This window comes from Orcinus orca, chromosome 6 (genome assembly GCF_937001465.1).
Source record: "Orcinus orca chromosome 6, mOrcOrc1.1, whole genome shotgun sequence".
Lineage (NCBI taxonomy): Eukaryota > Metazoa > Chordata > Mammalia > Artiodactyla > Delphinidae > Orcinus > Orcinus orca.
The window spans coordinates 86,985,384-87,006,897 of NC_064564.1; the positions used below are offsets into that span (position 1 = coordinate 86,985,384).

Below are 21,514 nucleotides of genomic sequence, written 5' to 3' on the forward strand. Positions count from 1 at the left end.
AATATTTGCAAATGAAGCAACTGACAAGGGATTAATCTCCAAAATACACAAACAGCTCACACAGCTCAATGTCAAAAAAAAAAAACCCAATCCAAAAATGGGCAGAAGACATAAATAGACACTTCTCCAAAGAAGACATACAGATGGCCAAGAGGCACATGAAAAGATGTTCAACATCACTAATTATTAGAGAAATGCAAATCAAAACTACAATGAGGTATCACCTCACACTGGTCAGAATGGCCATCATCAAAAAATCTACAAACAATAAATGCTGGAGAGGGTGTGGAGAAAAGGGAACCCTCCTGCACTGTTGGTGGGAATGTAAATTGATACAGCCACTATGGAGAACAGTATGGAGGTTCCTTAGAAAACTAAAAATAGTACTATCATATGACCCAGCAATTCCACTACTGGGCATTTACCCAGAGAAAACCATAATTTAAAAAGATATATGCACCCCAATGTTCATTGTAGCTCTATTTACAATAGCCAGGACATGGAAGCAACCTAAATATCCATCAACAGAGGAATGGATAAAGAAGATGTGGTACATATACACAATGGAATATTACTCAGCCATAAAAAGGAACGAATTTTTGTCATTTGCAGAGACGTAGATGGACCTAGAGACTGTCATACAGAGTGAAGTAAGTCAGAAAGAGAAAAACAAATATCATATATTAATGCATATATGTGGAATCTAGAAAAATGGTATAGATTATCTTATTTGCAAAGCAGAAATAGAGACACAGACATAGAGAACAAACATATGGATACCAAGGGGGAAAGGGCAGGGGTGGGATGAATTGGGAGATTGTGATTGACATATATACACTAGTATGTATAAAATAGATAACTAATGACAACTTACTGTATAGCACAGGGAACTCTACTCGGTGCTCTGTGGTGACCTAAATGGGAAGGAAATCCAAAAAAGAGGGGATATATGTATACATATGGCTGATTCACTTTGCTGTACAGCAGAAACTGACACAGCAGTGCAAAGCAACTATACTCCAATAAAAAAATATATATATAGAACAAAAGTTGGCAGAATTAAAATACACCATCAGAACCCTCCTACACTGTTGGTGGGAATGTCAGTTGGTGCAGTCACTGTGGAAAACAGTATGGCGGTTCCTCAGAAAACTAAAAATAGAATTACCCTATGATCCAGCAATCCCACTCCTGGGTATATATCCAGACAAAACTATAATCTGAAAAGATACATGTACTCCAATGTTCATAGCAGCACTATTCACAATAGCCAAGACATGAAAACAACCTAAATGTCCATCGACAGATGAATTGGATGAAGAAAACGTAATATATATATATATATACACACACACACACACACACACACACAACAGAACATTTCTCAGCCATAAAAAACAATGAAATGATGCTATTTGAAGCAACACAGATGCAACTAGAGGTTATCATACTAAGCGAAGTAAGTCAGGAAGAGAAAGACAAATACCATATGATATCATGTATATGTGGAATCTAAAATATGACACAAATGAAGCTATCTATGAAACAAACAGAATCAGGGACATAGAGAATAGACTGGTGATTGCCAAGGGGGAGGGGGTGGGAGAGGGTTGGATAGGGAGTTTGGAATTAGCAGATGCAAACTTGTTTATATAGAATGGAAAAACAACACTGTCCTATTGTATAGCACAGGGAACTATACTCAATATCCTGTGATAACCCATAATGGAAAAGAATATTAAAACAAATGTATATATATATATATATATATATATATATATATGTATATATATATGTATAACTGAGTCGCTTTGCTGTACAGCAGTAATTAACACAGCATTGTAATTCAACTATACTTCAATAATAAATAAATAAATAATAAAATAAAATACACCATCACAGTAAACACATCTCTCTCAATAATAATAGATCAAACAAACAAAAATATCAATAAGCATAGGGAATATTTGAACAGCTCAATTAACAAGCCTAACGTCATTCAAGGAATAGGGAACCCAGCAATAGAAGAAAACATTTTTGTTAGCACACATGGAACATCTATAAGTATTGACCAGGTGCTAACCCATAAAACAAGCCTCAAAAGATTGGTGTCAGACCGTAAACTCTGACCATGCACTTAAGTTAACAATAACAGCAACAACAAAAATAACTAAAGATAAAAAAAAAGAAAACTAAAGAACCCTACATGTTTGGAAAATTTAAAACAATTCTAAACAACTCAAAGAAGAAGTCTTAATAGAAATAGTAAGATATTTAAGATCAAACCATAAATAAAATATGGCATATCAAACCTGAGGGAGAGAGCTAAAGTGCTATTTAGAGGGAAAATTATAGCCTTAATATTTACCTTAAAAAGAACATTTTCAAAATTAATTAGCTAAGCAATCTAACATAAGAAATTAGAAATCATAAAATAATAAATCCAAAGAAAGGAGAAGATAATAAAGATAAGAGAAAGAATTAATAAAATATAAAAATACAATATAGAGATATCAACAAAGTAAAATCTGTATTTTTGAAAAGCTTAATAAAATAGACAAACTTCTGATGAGATTAATCAAAAGGGAAAGAGATTGAGAGAGAAGGCTCAAATAAATACAATTAATTATGGAAAAAGAGGACATAAACATAGATGCAGCACATCTTGCCATTGTGCACCAGAAGATATGTACAAGAATTTTCACAACAGTGTGTTCATCAATTGTAAATAACTGAAAAAAACCCCACAAATGTCTATCAACATCAGAGTGCATAAATAAATTGTGGTCTATTCATACAATGCAATACTACTTGTGAAATTTCACTACAAGTGAAAATGAATGAACTACAGCTACAAACATCAACATGGGTGAATCTCAAAAACAAAATATTTAACATAAAAAAAGAAAAGTCACAGAGGAATATATGCCTTATTATTTCAGTCATAGAAAGTGCTAAATGGATGAAACTAAACAATACCTTTCCTGTTTAGGGATCTATACATATAGGAGTGATATTAGAAATATTTGCTGACTATTCAGCCAGGCACCAACTGATCAGGGTGGGTGCCCAGCCAGCCAAAACAGACACCAGCTGTAAACAATGGGAACTACTGTACCGGAGCAAACGGCTGAATGTCAGTCCTCTATACCATCACGTTGTAACTAAAGAAATACATGGGGATGATTAGCACAAAATTATGTTAGTGATTATCCTGGGCGGGGAGGAACCTAAGGGGTCTATGGCAATATTCTGATCTCTTAGGCTGGGTGGTGGCTTCAAGGATGCTCATTTGATGGTGATGATGATGTGTAGTGCATCAATTCCTTCTTTTATATGGATGATATATTTCACCAAAAACAGTTTTTAAAGATGACTGGACTTGGATTCAGAAGTCTTAGATCCATATCTATATAAATTTCTTACTAACTGAAGCTCAGAGAGATTGTGATCTAACCACCTTCGGTAACAGCCTCAAAAGTAGCCTCCTGACTTCTAGTCGAGTGCTCATTCCTCTACATCCAGTTCCATGGCAGAGCTTCCTTTAAGTTCCATTCTCTTGAGCATTAATGGTTTGTTACATGTTACACGTAACAGTTGTTGAACCCAGGGCTGTCAGGATATGCAACTCCAGGGTCACCATGCACACAGTAAGATACTGTCAGCACACATCTTAGATGTCTGCTTTCACCCCCAGAACGTCCCTTTCGCAGCACCCTGACATCCAGACCAACTAACCATGCCTCTGACATAGCCAAGAAGGAGCAGAGTAGGGAGACTCTCGTCTACAATGGGTTCTCGAGTCCGCATGTCCACCCCATTCCTTCCACCCTTTGCCATTAGACAAATGGCAGAACCAAGAAAGGAGAAAGGACCTACTCAAGATTACCCAACAGGTCAGGGTTAGTACAGGACTCTGAGCTGCCTGCACTAGGCTGGTGGCCGTGGGGCCCATCCACCCACCTTCCATGGAAGCAACCCAGGTAATTAGTACTGATGCTAATGCCCCACTCTGGAGTTCCTGACACCTCGTCTTGGATCTAGGCCCTTTCAAAAGGAGCATTTCAAATAGGAACCAGCAACACTTACAGAGGGTGGGTCTTAATCCATAGAGGATCATTAGCTTCACCCAAGTGATGGGACATCCATCAGCACCTCCCATTCTTCCACCAATTATCTATCTACTAATTATCTGGGATTAAGAATTGACACGGAGCGACATGGTCATTAACCACATATGGTGCATGGCTCATTCATGTTAGTGGGGCTGCTCAGTCTCACCGAGTCTAATTGGACACGCCCACAACGCTGCACAACACATTTACATCTGCTCGGCTGTCAGCAGCCAATAAAGGACGGCAGGATGTGCTTACTTGCAAAGGGACTTGGCTCTTGGCAAAATATTTTTGCAGGCAAGCTGGATGTCTTGGCTTTCTGGCAGCGAGGCTTAACTCAGAGCACGCAGACTGAGGCTCTGAGGCTTAACTCAGAGCACGCATTCAATATTCGATAGCTCAAGCACTGTAGCAAGCACAGCACTGACTCCAGGAAATTTTACAAAGGTGAAGGAGACACTGTTCCTACTACCTCGGAGGTTTACCACCAGTCAAGGAAACACATGTAAGCAGAGAGAGCTAAGGGCCCTGAGAGAGGGAAAAGCAGCATGCCATGGGAATGCAAGCCCAGGAGAGATGTTTGGCCTGAGAAATCAAGGGAGGCCTCGCAGAGATGGCACTTGCAGCACAGGGACAGATAGAGAGAGGAATTCCAGGCTGAAGGAACTACAAAAGCAAGGGCACAGAGATGTGCAAGGAAAACGGGGCGTGGCCTAGTGTAGACGGCACACATGCCATAGACGGGAAGGAGATGCCCTGGGTCATACCACAGAGAATACTGAATGTACTGCCAGGGTTTGGAAATGTTTCTGCTGGTTATGAGGAACATGGAAGGAATTTTGTTTCGGCGTGTAGGTGGGTGGGAGGGCGTTAGTAAACTTTTTATTGAAGGATAGCATACATATAGAAAAGTGCAAACATTTTCACTAACTGACCACACCTATGTAAATAGCACCCAGCTAAAGAAAGAAATCATTACTAAAAACTCCAGAAATCCCTTTTGGCCCCCTTTCAGGAACTACCCAATCACAAGAGAAAGAACTATCCTGATTTTAACACCATAAATTATTTTCCCCTATTTTCTTGCATTTGGCTTCTTTCACTCAAAGCAATGTTTTCAAGACTCATCCATGTTGCTATACATAAAAGTAGTTTGTTAGTTATCTTTATGTTAATATCCCATTGTATGAAGGTATCACAATTATTAATGGGCAATATTTAGTTTCCAGTTTGGGGCTATAAACCTTCTTGCACATGACTCTGGTGCTTTTATGGGTGCTTTTATCCATCTGTTGTGTACCTATCTAGGAGTGGAATTGTTGGGTCACAGGGTATGCATATATCTACTTGAATAGACAGTGCTAGTTTTCTAAAGTTGTTTTGTCCATTTACAGACCCACCTAACATAGAGTGTGGTGCTTAGAAAAGAGGGAGCTGGGACAAAGGGACCAGCCACGAGGCCATGCAATAAAGCCCAGGAAAGAGATAATGAAATCAGTGGCAACAGAACTGGAATAAAAAAGGCTGATAAAAAGAGGCACTGTAGGGTGGAACACATAGGCTGTGGACACAAGGGAGAAGTGGACTTGAGAGGGAGGTGGAGGAAGGTTCCTGTATGGTGGCTGGCTCGGTGAGGGTTGTCAGGTTTGAAGGCAGGAGAAAACATCTTAGTTTGGGACACATCGAGTTTGAGATGTAGGACAGACAATATGAAGATGTCCAATAAATTGCTGGTTACGTGGGTCTGTTCGCTAAGGGATGAGGTCAAGGCTGGAGACACAGCATTAGGATTTATCATCACAGAGGCAGGGGTTGAAGCTGAGGTTTCCCAGGGGCGTTGTGTGGAATCAAGGAGAGGAGGGCTGAAGACCAGCCGCCCACCTTGACGGGATGAGCGGAGGAAGAGGAACGAGAGACAACATTGCTTCAGTCTGAAACGCTCACAGGGGCTGTGAGGCGTGAGTCAGACCCTTGGAGCCCAAGCAGCAGCCTGGGGTCCATCTCACCAGCCACGTTTTCTACTCAATGAACTTGCATCACTAACCTCAAAGCTGCATTGCAAAATCTGCATCAGACTGCGTACCTCTGGCAGCACCCTAGGGACAATGGGCACCAGAGACTCATAGCATCTTGGGGGCTGGGAGTCCTCTTCCCCACCTCCACACATCTCTGCGAAGATGGTATCCAGCACCCCAGGCAGGGAATTCAAACTCCCCATGGCGGTCCATTCCACTGTTGAGTGAGTGAGGCTACAAGAAAACCTTTCCTTACAAATGCAGTCTCACGATGTTAGAAGTCAAACGAAGAGAAAAAATCGACCCTCCAATGGTGATGACCCTGGATAGAGTAAGATGCTAGGCCTCTGCATTCTGGAAACTCTGATTCTACTAACGTAGCCACGAGCATCTTCCTGTTGGGGTCATGGCACTTGACCCCTCACAGGAAGCGGCAGTGATTTCACTACCGTTCGCACCCTGGCTGGGGACGTGCTCATCTGCTGCAGGCATTCTTCTGGCTTCATCAAGCAGTGAGTCCTGCCCTGGAATGTGGCCAGGCTCTCAGGACTGAGGCAGTGCATGCCACGGCACAGATCCACCAGGCTGGACACGCGGAAAGAACGAGCAGCGGCTGGCTGAGAGCGAGCCCACTGCTAGTAAGGCGGGCACGATGCCATGAGATTCAACGTCTTTACTAAATATTTACCTGCACCCGCCCTTTGTGGATCTCTGGAGAAGAAGAAGGAAGACAGATATGATTAAGAAATGGCTCGCCCCCACTCGCCGCCTTGGGGAGATTTGTGAAAGAAACAGGCATACAAGAAGGAAAGGTAGTAGCTGAAACTTCTTTTTTTTTTGGCTTTGTTTTTAGCAATTTCCAAAACACCCACCTACGTAGCCTCTGCATGATCTGAAATATGGAGGTTTGATATCTGGGAAGGCATCACAGAGGAAAACTGCCCTTGAGCCTCAATAGAAAGGGTCTCATCAGCCACTATTAACAACTGACACAGCATGAAACTCCAAAGTGTTAATCCTTGGATACGTGTTTGCCAACTGAAAAGACATACATCACGTTCTCTGGACTACAAGCCATCCATTCCATTAGACCTCAGACTGAGGATTCTTAGGAATTTTCCAAAATTTGCAGACTTCGGAAGTAGTTAGCGTCTATCCAAGATGACAGAACAAGATTAGCTTTCTGGTTCTACAGAATCCTTTTTCTTTCCCTTTGCTTTACCACTCATCTTGCCTATTATTGTACACTGACATCCTCTATTTTCTCAAGACGATTCCCATTATCTTCATCCTATTACTTTTGACCCCCTATGGTCGTGACACTTGCCCAATCCATAGGCATGGAATCCCACCAAGCACAGCATATGACCAGTAAACAAGGTATGGGAATAGCCCATGGTCGTGGGATGCACAGCTTGATATCACATAATGCACCTGGAGGCGGCCAGCCTCACAGAATGCTGAAATGCCCTTCTAAAGGCACAACCAATGTACTAGGCACTCTGTAAGAATAGAGTGCCATTCTTCAGGATGCAGTGCATTTGTTAAATCAGAGACCCCCTATAGGTGCATGTGCCCCAGCAGGAAGGATAGATGGCCTGAGAACCGAGGGGTGGAAGCAGCAGTGGGCCCACTAACCGTCAGTCCCAATGTCCACTGTGTAACTTTGTGCTTCCCATCTCTGCACCTCTGGCCTCTGCAGGGTCACACCTGCTCAATCTCATATGAATCCACCAGTATGGGAATATATACTATGGCTTATCAGTTGGACTTCTTGACTGGAACTTACTTGTTTTGTAGAAAATTGGTTGATCTTCTCAACTTCTTGATTGTTGTGGTGGTTTCACTGGTATATTTGTATGTTAAAACTCATCAAATTGTACATTTTAAACAACTGTACCTCAGTAACGCTGTAAAAAAATAGAAAATTTGAGAAGTTACGTGAAATGCCTGATCTCAAATGAAAAAAAAAATACTGAGATTTCAATAGAGAGTTTGGTAGAAATACAACAAGTAGATAGAAAAATCAAGAACTCCTTCACAGAAGAAGTAACCATAGGCATGATTCAAAATTAATACAGTATATTTTCACATGCAACTCCAACTGCTCTCTTTAACAGCTGGAGCAGCTTAAAGAGAAGGCCTCTCCTACTCTTCAAACCAGGATGGGTTTGAATGTGCAGGTTGGGGCAGGGCTTTAGGAGAGGGGAATTGCTCTGTGTAATAAAGGAGAAGCATTATAATGCTGGGGAAAGGGGAGGCGCCTGGGAGAGAGGAGAGAGGAACCAGGACCAGCAGGGTGGGACACTGCAGGGGTGAATTAGGGTGAGTTGAGAGCCCTCAGGGGCAGAGCAACACAAAAGGGACTTCGAGAGAAAAGGAATTAATCAGAGAGGATTTTTAAGTTGTTTACCATGGTGTATGCCATGGGCCTCTCTCCCTCGGGCCACTCCCACACTATCTTTTAAAAAGGCTGCATTGCTCACTAATTCTTTTATATGAAAATGGATTTTTCGGGAAATGTTGAAGGGGACAGGGATGAGTTGTATGTCTGTGTTGATGCAAGGCAAAAACAGATTATGCGGAGAAGCTGGAGCTAAAGACTTCAGCGTAAATCCCTGGAAATGAACAAAAAATTATAGGAGAACTTCAGAGTTTCAAAAGCTGTGGAACTGGTGAGATTCAAGTTGAGATCTCCCAGGGGTAAAGAAGGACCCAGATAATATCTAGGTTTTAGGCGGAAGAAACAGGAAATAGCATAAGATATATATGTGATATGATGAAAAGATGGAGTAGAAAATAAAAAAGGCCCAGAGAAGGGTAGAGGGATTTAGAAAGCATTGAGGGACCTGCTAGGCTGAGAGGCTATAGTTCACCTACACTCTTTGTCCCCCCAGCCCCCCAACCACCACCCTAGAGAAACTGAAGATGAGCCCCCAGCAGTAACTGAGTTTTATTTTTTTCCTGCCCCTCTTCCCAGTTTTCTAAATTAAGTTATGTTGGCCCAGAGAGACAACTGAGATGGGAACTCTGAGGAAAGAAGAGAATATCATCTTTGTGGGCAGGGGGGGCTAGAGTATAGCGTCTAGGAACTTTATCCAATACCCACAGACCATCTGTTTGGTGCTGTAGCGAGGTCTGGGAAAAAAGAAACCCAATCACGCAATTCAGGAGCCATGGATTGGATTATTAAGAGAGTTCAGAAAAACTGACGAAGAACGGAGTCCTCAACACTGGTTCATCAGTCATTCCCCAGCCCCACCCCCCATCCAGGTGTCTTGGCCAAGCCTTTCCTCTGTGTTAGGGCTGATCTGAATAGCAATGCTGAGCTTCTGAAAGCTTCTAATCAGATGCTGGAGCCCCAGTGCTGTCCTCAGGGAGCAGAACCTCACCTTCTGGAGCAAATCCTATCTGAGATTTTGTCCCCTTCCTCAGGAGAGGTCAGTCTACTAACTGAAGAAATGCAACTGTGGATCCCACACAGAAGACCTTTCTGCAAGGTTTTCAAGAAAATAATATTTTTATCCACTTTATGAATGAATAAAAGAGAAGTAAATTAGAGCTCTGTTAATGCAAAGTAGAAAGATTTAGTCGTGAATTATGATCTGCCTAAAGAGAGGAGAATAAGAATTGAGGCCAAGCCCCTCATTCCTTTTTTGTTTTGCAGCATCAGTGCAGGGAAGAAGAGGAGCAAAGAGGGAGCATTTTGTGGGTAAGGTTCTGCCTATTCAGTCCAGAGCTCTCAAGGGTTAACCTTAATCTCTCCTTTCCGTAAGACCCAGGTCCACATCCACAGTCTCTAAGGATGTCAGCTGCTAGAGCTCATCACTCTTAGAAAACAAAGCTCTCAGCAGGGAGAGTCATAGGAAGGAGTCAGAACCAAGAACACTTCTCCAGTTCCCTGCTAGGTCCATCCCTGGGAATGGAGGAATGGTGGAGCGGGCCTGTGGGTCTTGACCACTAGGTGGCAGTGTGAGACACGGTGGAATGGATATCTGGAGGCAGACCTTTTGGGTCCTGTTTTGGGACAAATTGTTTAATTTTCCTAAGGTTCAGATTCCTCCTTGAGATACATTTGACCTTCATCCCTCACACCGTGGTTATGAGGATCAGATGGGATAAAGTATAAAATGCTATTCCATCCCTGAGCCTGTCTATTGTTGTCACTGACTGTTTGACCTTGTACAATAATGCTTGGGGCTCTTGAAGTCTAGTCTCCCAAAAGCCTCCCCCAGAGGACAGTTTTGCTCAGCCTCCTATAAGATCCTTTGCTCCTACCTTCACCGCATGTGACCAAGTCTCCTTCTTTCCCAGCTTGGAGAGTTTGCCAGAAAGGAGCACATGTGACATGGGACCTGTTGACTCGTTGGAAAAACGGGTATTGATGAAGCTCTTCTCCTTCTTTCCTTCCCCCTCTTCCTAGCATATGGCTTCTGTGACTGCAGGGCCCCTGTGCAACCGAGGTTGACATGAGAGGGTAATCCTATAGGGAAGGGAAGTTGAAAGAAGCACCCTCCTTGAAGAAAAAAAGAAGCATCTTGAAGTCAGTGATGTAGGGAACGTGACTCCTGCCAGGCCTGCTGGGCCCTCCTATCCTCATTCTGCTCCCAACTGCAGCACACGTCCTGTCTTTTGCAGCCATCTGGACAAGCTTCTTGATGATAACAGTTTGCGGCAAGATCCCTGCTGGGAGGATCATGATAGAGTGACTGTAGAAGCTGATCTTCTGATGTCTGGGGAGGTTGGGAAGCTGCTGCTTCCTCTGTGTCCTTTTGCCTTCCACAGCTCCTCCGCCTGAGCGCTCCCCTCCCTCAGAGTCCTGTCTCTGGGGGACTTGGCAAGCAGGTGCGCTGAGGAGGTAGCTTCTCTTCCTCAGCCCTGATCTGCAGGAGCTCCAGGAGATACAAGTCACAAAAAGAGTGCATTTCCAAATTATGGAGCAGAGAGAAAAGGAGGAGGGACACTTCCTAAGCAACTGAGGCAGACTACCAATGAAATCTTCTAGAACTTTTTTTTTACTTCATTAAAATACTGAGTTTATTTCACATGTATATTTTTATCTCCCCACCATTTTCATTTGTCTGACCACCACTACTACTATGTCCTATCATAACATTCTAGACATACTTAAAACCAAGCAAAGGGTGGAGTTCCATCTTTAAAAACTAAACATGCATTTTGGACAACATATTCTTGGCAATGGAACCTGGACAATATTTATCAGACATGGTAGGGAAAGTTCTCACTCTTCATTATAAAAAGGACAGCCAGATATCAACTATTTTCTTTCTATCTATCTATCTATCTATCTATCTATCTATTATCATCTGTTTTTGGCTGCGTTGGGTCTTTGTTGCTGTGTGCGGGCTTTCTCTAGTTGTCGTGAGCGTGGGCTACTCTTCATTGCGGAGCATGGGTTTCTCATTGTGGTGGCTTCTCTTGTTGCAGAGCATGGGCTCTAGGTGCGTGGGCTTCAGTAGTCGAGGCACGCAGGCTCAGTAGTTGTGGCTCGTGGGCTCTAGAGCACGAGCTCAATAGTTGTGGCACATGGGCTTAGTTGCTCCGCGGCATGTAGGATCTTCACGGACCAGGGCTTGAACCCGTGTCCCCTGCATTGGCAGGCGGATTCTTAACCACTGTACCACTAGGGAAGTCCCTAAACTATTTTCTTAAAGAGACTTCCTCAACTGCCAGAGATCTTGAATAGCCTTCCGGAAACAATTCTTCACTTAACTGATGAACTTGGCTTCCACTCTGGGAAGGGAACCACCTTTTTCTATACTTGCTTGCATTTTTACTTTAATGTCTTCTACAGAGCTAGGTCCTTTCTGTGTTTTAGCAGTCTTTTCCTGTTTTTTGAAGGATTCTTGACCTTTTGATCTTGGTGTTGATGGTTTTGAGTCTTTTCCATTCTGGTTTCATTTTTGTGCACTTTTGGCTGGAGTATCTTGTACAGATTACTGGAGCTTTTTCTTCAGCTTCCTCATCATCAAAGTCATCATCATCGTCATCTGCATCATCATCGTCATCTTCATCAGCAGCAAGTTTTACTTTTTTCCGTGGAAACTTGCTACCACTTCCAGGGGCAGAACACTTTCCAGATATACTTAGGAGTGTCACATCCTCCTCCTCTTCATCTTCTCACTCTGCATCTTCCTCCACAGCTACTAAATGCTGTCCACTAATAATGCACAGGCCCTGAACCACACTTCAACCATCAGACCACAGTTGGTGTCATTTCAAAGCCCCCAAGGGAAACCATTGGCTGTACAGACATCTTTGAAGTTGCCAGTGTTACCTGAATTGGACTGCCTTCATAATTCATCGCCTCTGCTCCAACAATGTGCAATTCATCCTTTGCACCAGCCCCTAAACTGAGGGTTCTTAAAGATAACTGGTGCTCATTTTCATCATTATCCACCTTAAAGTGATAATCTTTGTCAGCCTTTAGTTCACAACCGAAAAGATAGTTCTGGGACCTCAGGGGACTCATGTCCATGTCCATCGAATCTTCCATGGGTTGGTGGCATGCACTTAGGTGGGAGAGAAAGCGGACAGAGGTAAACGACTACTGTTCCGGAGAACAGCCGCGAAGGATGGAATCATACCAGGGCTGGGGCTACTTTAGTCTCTTGCAGACACACAGGACACCACAGGCTCCCAAGCCTTGTGGAGCATCATAGACAAACCAAAGCAGCTGCAGTCCTCGGCAGTTCCCAAACCCCAAAACTTGAAGGGACTCTTTGCAGAAGTGAAGCCAGCTCTTCCAGGGTGTTCCCTCTCTGCATAGTGAGTCCCTGGGGCTACTGTCCTGGTCTTGGGTGGCTGACCCCCACTAGTGTCTCCCTTTGCCTTATTCAGTGGATTCCCTAATGGGCCCAGTCCATATTCAGGCTAAAATATCCCCATTGCAGCCCCAGCCCCAGCCCCCTCTGATCTTGAACCCTGCCCCAATCCCAGCCCCTAACTCAGGCCCACCTTCAACCTCTCTCCCATTCTGTCACCCCATATAGGGCCTGTGGAGTGTCCTTCTCTGAACCCCAGGAAGAAGTGCAGTCTCTCATCCCAAAAGAAATTCAACCCCGAGACTGGCATTTATTCTAGAAGCAGCTGCAACTCTTTCCGGTCCAAAGAGCTCAGGAAACCTTTCATCCTCTAGCTCCCAACGTTCCGCAGTGCAACATGGCCTCTCTGTCCTAAGTACCAGGCTCCATCCTTGCTAGAGAATTTCCTATTATCAATGAGATCTGGCGGCAGCTGGAGCACCACCTTTGAAAGAGCTTCATCCAACACTGGGCCCACCTGGCACAGATAGAGCCTCAGGGCAAACTAGCAGGGAATTCTTGGCCACGGGGCAAACATGAACCTTCACAGCCCTCTGTGGTACGGGCCAAAGCAGCAAGGAAGAATCTAGGCCACATGACGTTGAGGCAATCAGGAAATTTCCATGTGAAGGGACAGGCAAGGTGACCCACAAAGAGTCTGGTGCATAGCCTGAGGAAGAGCCCCCAAATAACCCAGGTATTTAGAAAGCTATCCTGGGAGGAGTCTAGGGTCTGACTCTGAGGAGACAGAAAGTGACCTGGTATGTCACTCAGGGGGCTCAACAGAAAACCTAGACCAGAGGCAACTGGAAAACACCCTAAAGATTCATTTGGACAAGAACTTGGGTAGATGTCTCCAGCAGGAGCCCTGTATGTGTGTGTAGTTCATGGCTTGTTGCCACCTATACACTGCCCCCTCCTGGGTAGTCTTATGGCCACTTGGAAACTGGAAATTCAGCACCTTCAATGAATCAGGAACACTGCCTGAATACCTCTTGGAAGCTTTCCTTCCTTGATCTAGGCATTAGACAAGCACTAGAAGCCCAGATTTTATGGTCTGGGGTACAGCAAAGGTAGAGCTTACCTCTCAAGTTCCCTGAATCCATAAAACCGTTTAGCTGATAGAGACTCAATCATGGCCCCTTCCTCAGTCCACCTTCCTCTCTCAGCCACCCATGTTTCAGGGATGGCTAAGCCGAGGTTGCTTAGCTCTTTGAAAGAAACCCTTAGGCAGGTCAGGAGAGAAGCTGACGACAAAAGTTCAGTCTCCATCTTGGATAGTCCTCTCCCGGTTCCTCAGCTGTAAACAAGGAAGGCCAGACAGCCCTGAGATGTTGGTTATTGTTCACACAAGACCTTCAGTCGGAGGAGAAGAACAAACTTTTTAGCTCCTCCCACCATCATCATGGACAAACTGTGGCAGAGTGGGAATGTATGGGGGACAAAAGAGGCAGTCCAGAGTCACTCCAAGTCAAACAATGGCAGGACATGACCCAAGGGATGAGAGTGGAGTCATGTCCCAACAGACTCTAGTCACAGAGAAGCAGTACCCCAGAGGCAGAGAACAGGGAGGAGAGGGTCTGGAGGTAAGCATCTTCTTTCCATTTTAGGAAAAGGATGTTGGAGATTAATTTAGGGATTCCTTCAAAGGCCAAAAAGTCCAGGGAAGAAGTTCAAGATGACTGCAGCTCCTGAGCCACAACTGGAAGATGTTCTGAGAGCCTGTGAGCTGGAAGATGTACAGAAACTAAATGGCTGTCTGAGCGGTCAAGGGGTCCAGTGACCAAGGAATCTCCCTCCCCCCTTGAGGAGTGTTGGTTGCCCAAGATCTGCAAAGGCCAAGCCTTAAAGAGCAGCTTGCTCATGGACTGAGGCTCATACTGGAGGTAGAGATGCAGAGCCAGCCTCAGGATTTTCCCACTGAAGTGCTCCTTGCCTCAGAGAGTCTGCCTACTCCATTTCCTTAAATCTATAAATCAATTTGAGGAGAGTTGACATCTTAATAACACCATGCCCTTCAATTCACAACATTGTAGATCTCTCCATGTACTTAGACCTTCTTCAATTTCCCTTGGCAATGTTCTTTAACCTTCCTTGTACAGCTATATCTTGATAAATTTATCTTGATAAATTTATCTTGATAAACATATCTTGATAAATTTTATCCCTATTTCATATTTTTACATGAATGCTATTTTTAAGTTTCCAATTGTTCATTGCTAATATATAGAGATAAAATTAATTTTTGTTTTTTGACCTTATATTCCATAACTTTGTTAAACTTATTAGTTCGAGTGGCTTTTTCTGTTGACTCTTTAGGATTTTCTACATAGACATGTCATCTGTAAATAAGGAAAATTATATGTCTCCCTTTCCAATCCATGTGTTTTTTCTTTCTTTTTCTTGCCTTACTGCATTAGCTAGTACCTCCAGTACAATATTGAATAGAAATGGTACATGTAGACATCCTTGTCTTGTTCTTGATCTTAGGTTGGAAAGTATTCAGTCTTTCACCACTAAATATGATGCTGGCTGGTTGTTTTGTAGATGGCCTTTATCAGATTGAGGAAGTTTCCTTCTATTCCTGGTTTTGAGTTTGTTTGTTTGTTTTTTTTACCAGGAATGGATATTATATTTGGTCAAATGCTTTCTCAGCATCTATTGAAATGAACATAGCGTTTTTCTTTTTCAGTTTGTAAATATGATGAATCATGTTGATTTATTTAATGTGAAACCAACTACACATTCCTGGGATAAATCATACTTGGTCATGATATATTATCCTTTAATATGTTGTTGGATTAAACTTCCTAAAATTTTCTTTAGAATTTTTGCAAATAAGAGATATTGGTTTGTAGTTTTCTTTCTTGTAATATTTTTGTCTGGTTTTGGTATCATGGTAATGTTGCGATCATAAAATGAGCTGGAAAGTATTCCCTCCTTTTCAATAGTTTAAGAGTTTATTTAGAATTATTTTTTCTTCCTTGTTTGATAGAATTCACCAGGGAAGTCATCTGCACCTGAAGTTTTCTGTGAGAGAAGGTTTTTAACTACAATTCCAATTTCTTTAATAAAGGCTCTTCAAGTTATTTACTTCTTCTTTAGTGACTTCTGGTAATTTGTATATTCATATTTTTTATTCATTTCATCTAAGTTTTTAAAATTTATTGACACAAAGTTGTTCATAATATTCCTTTTAAATATTAGTATAATTAATAGAGGTGTCACCTCTCTTCCCTGATACTATTAATTGGTTTTTTCTTTTTTTCTAATCAGTCTGAGCCAGAAGTTTATCAAGTTAATCTGAAATAACCAGCTTTTGGTTTTATTGATTTATTTAAAATTTTCTGTTTCATTGATTCCTGCTTTGGGTTTAATTTGCTCTTTTTGCTGCAATTTATTGGGATTTTAGCAAGCAACAGAAACAAATGCATGGGTTCACTCCATGTTTATCCAGAAATCAGAGATGTGATTTGAGGGGAACTCAGTTCCCCCTCAGTTCCCTGGTCAACTCAGTTTTAATTCCACTTCATGGCTCTTCCATTTGAATTTATGGAATAGCCATTTGTAGATTCTCCTAGGCTGGAAACCCTAGAGTTATTAGTGTTTAAGAATGTTGGTTCTCGGGGCTTCCCTGGTGGCGCAGTGGTTGAGAGTCCGCCTGCCGATGCAGGGGACACAGGTTCATGCCCCGGTCTGGGAAGATCCCACATGCCGCGGAGCGGCTGGGCCCGTGAGCCACGGCCACTGAGCCTGCGCGTCCGGAGCCTGTGCTCCACAACGGGAGAGGCCACAACAGTGAGAGGGCCACGTACCGCAAAAAAAAAAAAAAAAAGAATGTTGGTTCTGGGACTTCCCTGGTGGCGCAGTGGATAAGACTCCGTGCTCCCAATGCAGGGGGCCCGGGTTCAATCTCCGTCAGGGAACTAGATCCCACATGCATGCCGTAACTAACAGTTCGCATGCCACAACTAAGGAGCCTGCAAGCCGCAACTAAGGACCCTGAGAGCTGCAACTAAGGAGCCCGCCAGCAGCAACGAAGACCCAGTGCAACCAATAAATAATTTTTTTTTAAGTTTCAAAATCAATATAAAAAAAATGTTGGTTCTGCAGTTTTACAGACTCAGGATTTACATCCTAACTCTTCCCCCTTTCTAACCATGAGACCTTGTAGAGTAATTTAATGTCCTTGATCCTCAGCTTCTCAACTGTATAATGGAAATAACAGTATCTTTCCTCATAATGAGATAATCCATGTTAATTAAAACTCTTAGCTCTGTACCTAACCTGAAGTGCTTAATAAATGTTAGCTGTTATTTATTACTATTTTTTCATGACTTTCATCACAAAAATCCATCCTGCCCTAAAAACCCCTTTATCATTTAAGGATTTTGTCATGTTAACCCCTCCTGTTAAATAAACTCACTTTCCACTGCTCAAGAGTGTGGTAGCTAAATGTTACAAGCTAGCTTTTGTTTTATAGCAAATCATCCCAAAATTAGTGGCTTAAAATAAACATTTTTTTCCCCTCATGATTCTTTGTGCTGGCTGGCCATCTAGGCCAACTCAGATATAGCTGGATGATACAGGATGGCTTCACTTATATGTCTGGTGACTGGTTCAGTATCAGCTGAGACTCAGCCATGATCTCAAGCAGGCTAACTCAGGCTTGTTTGTGTGGTAGTAGGAGTCCCAAGAGGAAGAGAGGGCAAGCTCTGATGACCAAGCTCCTCCCACCTGAGGACCCAGCGGATATTCTGTGCATGGCTTCACTAATCAATCCATTTTATGTCACTTGATTTCTCCTTGCCTTGTTTGCAAGCTCTTCTTACTCATGTTGTCCTCCTAGATTGACGGTATCTTTGAATGTGACCTTTTATCTTGGCAAAGACAGGATACTGGGCAAAGAACTAAGGAAGAGAAATCTCCAGCTCCAATATGAGGGGGTCCCTGACTTGAAGTCCCTGAGGTCCCTGGATAACCAGCCTAACCCCTCTGGGACTCGGTCCTGCCTTGGCTCTGCCAGTTCTCTGACCTTGACTCCTCCCCAACCCAGGCAGAGCCTGAGCCTCCAATCTGTTGACAGCCCTACTCCACCGCCAACGCAAGCTCAGCTCTGCCACCTGTGACCGTGCCAGCCTGCCCTTCTTCCTAGTCTGCCCCACCTCCATCTCAGCACAGTCCCCTGACCCAGTGGGAATAGTCGATCCCCAGCTCTGAGCCTCTCCTTTCCTGCTGACTGAGCTCAGCTTGTGACAGTGGGTAAGGGCCAGCCCTGGGGATCCAGGGAGAGCAATCCCCAGCAGTCAAATGGCCTGTGAGCTCACTAAATGCAAGCAGACAGAGACCCAGTGGGAGAAGCTGACGAGTGAAATGATCCTGCAAGCAGAGACCCATCCCTTTGTCTAGCCTGGACGAACTGCACAGGTTTGGCAAGTACGGAGCTAAGGTGCTCTCAGCAGCTCAGCCCTCTACCAGCAACACCATCCCGCACAGGCGCCTGTCTTCTGCCTGGAGGCCCAGTGCCTTATCCAAAACCCTGTCTGGGAAGAAGAGAAAAAGTCAGTGCATCCTTGGGGACAAGCTGCCCAGGCCCAGCCAGTTTACCTGCTCCAAACTGGCTCAGCTCCACAGCTGATGTGTGACCTGGGTGATGTCTGTTTCTGTGATCCACATGTGATGCTCCAGGAAAATATATCTCTAACTATATTTACCAGATTGGGGGGGGTGGGGGCGCGAGGACAAAGTTACATATTTATATAAATCGAACTTATTCAAGTTAGGACATTTAACTCTCCTTATGTTCCACCTATAAAAATAACATGTGCTCATGATTAGAAAAAAAATCCACAGCATACTGAAGAGAATAAAGTGAAAAGTTCCCTTCCCCAATAAGCCCCCAGAGAACATGCCCCCACCCCCAAGCAACCATCATTAGCATACTTGTATTTATCCTTCTAGAAGTCTTCTACATATGTATAAACATGGATTTGTATAACTTCATTTGACATGTATGAATAGAACATTATAACACATACTTTACTATTTATGTTGTATTTGGTGAGCTTTCTCACATGGCTACATGACTAAATCCTTTCAAAAGGATTTAGAGAGTCCATGACTTAAAAGCATGCAATAACCCAAAAACCTATTTTATAAATAAGCTTTCTGGAACTCACAACACCTTTTCAGAGAAATAATGTTCTAAATCAGGGTCCATAAACGTCTTCTGTAAAGGGCCAGATGGTAAAATCTTCAGCTTTGCATGCCATATTCTGTCACTGGTTCAGCTTTGGGGGCTGTTTGCTTTTGTTTACAATCTTTTAAAAATATAAAGACCAATCTTAGCTCCTAGGTGACACAAAAACAGGCTGTGGGCCAAACTTGGCCTTCAGACTATAGTCTGCTGAGCCCTGTTCTAAATAGCGGTTAGGTTCCCAGCTTAGTGCCCAGAAGCAAAATCCACCCAAAATGTTGCTAAGATACCAAATGAGTCAACATATTTTAAATGGCTTTGTAAACTATAACGTCTATACCACTGTGAAGAATTATTAGACTTCTTCAGTGTTTAGCATGTGGTGATTTTTAAAAATAAAATTAGTTAACACTGAATAAAAAAGTTTTACACATCTTGAACTGCATGAAGCATTAGTGAGGAATCTGAATAGACTTCTCAAGTTATCTACAAAGTAGAAAAAGTAGGAAACCCTGCATTACATCCAACCCTACCGTTTTTGTCAGCACAACATAAACATACATTGACTCAAAGTTGATTGGTCTGTGTGGCTTGAGTTCATAGGCCAAGTAGCACCCTCCATCAGAAAACAGAGAGGGTACCGCTGAGTTTTTGCCCCCCACCCCCTGCCGTCACTGTGGGTACTGGAAAGGCTTTTCTTGTGCTTGTCACTCACAGTCACATGCACTGACCTAAACCTTGAGCCCTCTGTGAGTCCCACTTCCTGGAACCCACAGAGGCAGAGAGGGGGCAGAGAGCAGATCAGAGAGGATGCTGGAGCGTCGTTTGGTGGCTACCCAGATGAGGAACCTTATTTTTAGCAATGACCAAAAATCCCTATTATATTTCATTGAGCTTTTTTAATCCTTACAACTTGTCTCTTCTCTGTCACAGAGGTAGAACTTAACTTAATAATTTCACATCACGATTAATTCTATTTTCTTATAAAAGAAATGTAAAAAAAAAAAAGCTAAATAAATAAAAGAAATGCAGACTTACCCTGAAATATCTGGGCTGGAATCAGGAAAGAAGGTGAGAGAGAAAGGGTCCTAAAGAGGATCGTGCGTGAGAAAGGGACTGAGCTGGGGACTGTGTGCATGGGCAGTGAAGGCGGTTCCTGGTACATGTGCAACCTCAGGAGGGAAAGCCGGGGGGGGGGGGGCAGGTGGCAAAATGTCAACTGGGTCCTTAAGGTGGGGCACTTTGTGACAGCTCCCTTAGTAAAACGTCCTATAACTTGCTAAAAGAAGTTCTTTTTTTAAAAAAAATTCTGTAATGATAATAAAACAAGACCTTCCATACACTGGATTTTAGGGACCCCTTGATTCTCCTGAGTCTGCTTGTCCAGCCAGGTAAGCCAGAGCAGAGTGACAGAGAAAGGGTGTTGATGACGACAGGCACAATAAAAAAATGACCTAAGTTACAGACCATGGAAGAGTTTAGAAAATACTTTCCCAGGCATTATCCTTGTAACAACAACTCTGTAAGGTCACGGAGGTGGAGATGGGCTCAGTGACTCGCCCACGGGCACACAGCAAGCACAGGGCAGAGCAGAAAGAGTGCTTGAACTTTCTGAGGCCAGCCTCAGTGCTCTCTACATCTCCCATGCTGCTTCCCAGGAGGTTCCAAGCAGATCTAGTGGGAATGGACATCTCTGCCCTTATTCCTCTCCCTGTTCTTCGTTTAGTGATTAGATTTCCATCAGCATCACTCTAAGTGAAGCATCCTGTGCTTATGAAGCATATGGAGTTGCTTCAAATAAAGCAGCATGGTTGGCTGAGCGTCTGCACCTGCACTGGGGGAGGCAGGAGCGCCAAGCTAAGAAGGGAGCCAACTCTGGGACCAGGCGGGTGGGCTGAAATCCTCGATGCTTGGCTGACCAGCTCTGTGAGCCTGAACACGTCACTTAACCTCTGGTCAATGTAGGGAGAGCATGTAGCCCAGTGCCCAGGATGTGCTAAAAGTTCAGTAACTGATGCACATTTCATTATTACTGAGTCCTCATCTGCCTCCTTTGGGACTGTATCATAAAAAGAAAACTACCAACAAGAGCTCATGGGTTTAGCTAATGAGTCTACCTGGTTGTGCACAGCCTCCGCATGCTGGAATAATCCATCCCCCTCCTTAAGCCAGGATACAATTTTAAAATGTAATAAATGGCACTCATCCTTCTAATCTCTTCCTATATGTGACTGACAAGTATCAGTGTTTCTTGTGGAAGTGACTGTTCTGGAAAGCTGGGGCAGGTGGGCCGAAAGCCAGAATTACCTAAACAGCTTGAACTCCTGGAGTTTATCTCCAAGCTAGTGAAAATAATCAGCTATC

The 21,514-nt window shown here is 43.4% G+C and overlaps 1 pseudogene; it reads right to left on the reverse strand.

Moving 5' to 3' along the window:
• Window positions 1–9,625: 9,625 nt before the first annotated feature.
• Window positions 9,626–15,411, reverse strand: LOC117201893 (nucleophosmin-like; annotated as a pseudogene).
• Between the last annotated feature and the right edge of the window lie 6,103 nt (window positions 15,412–21,514).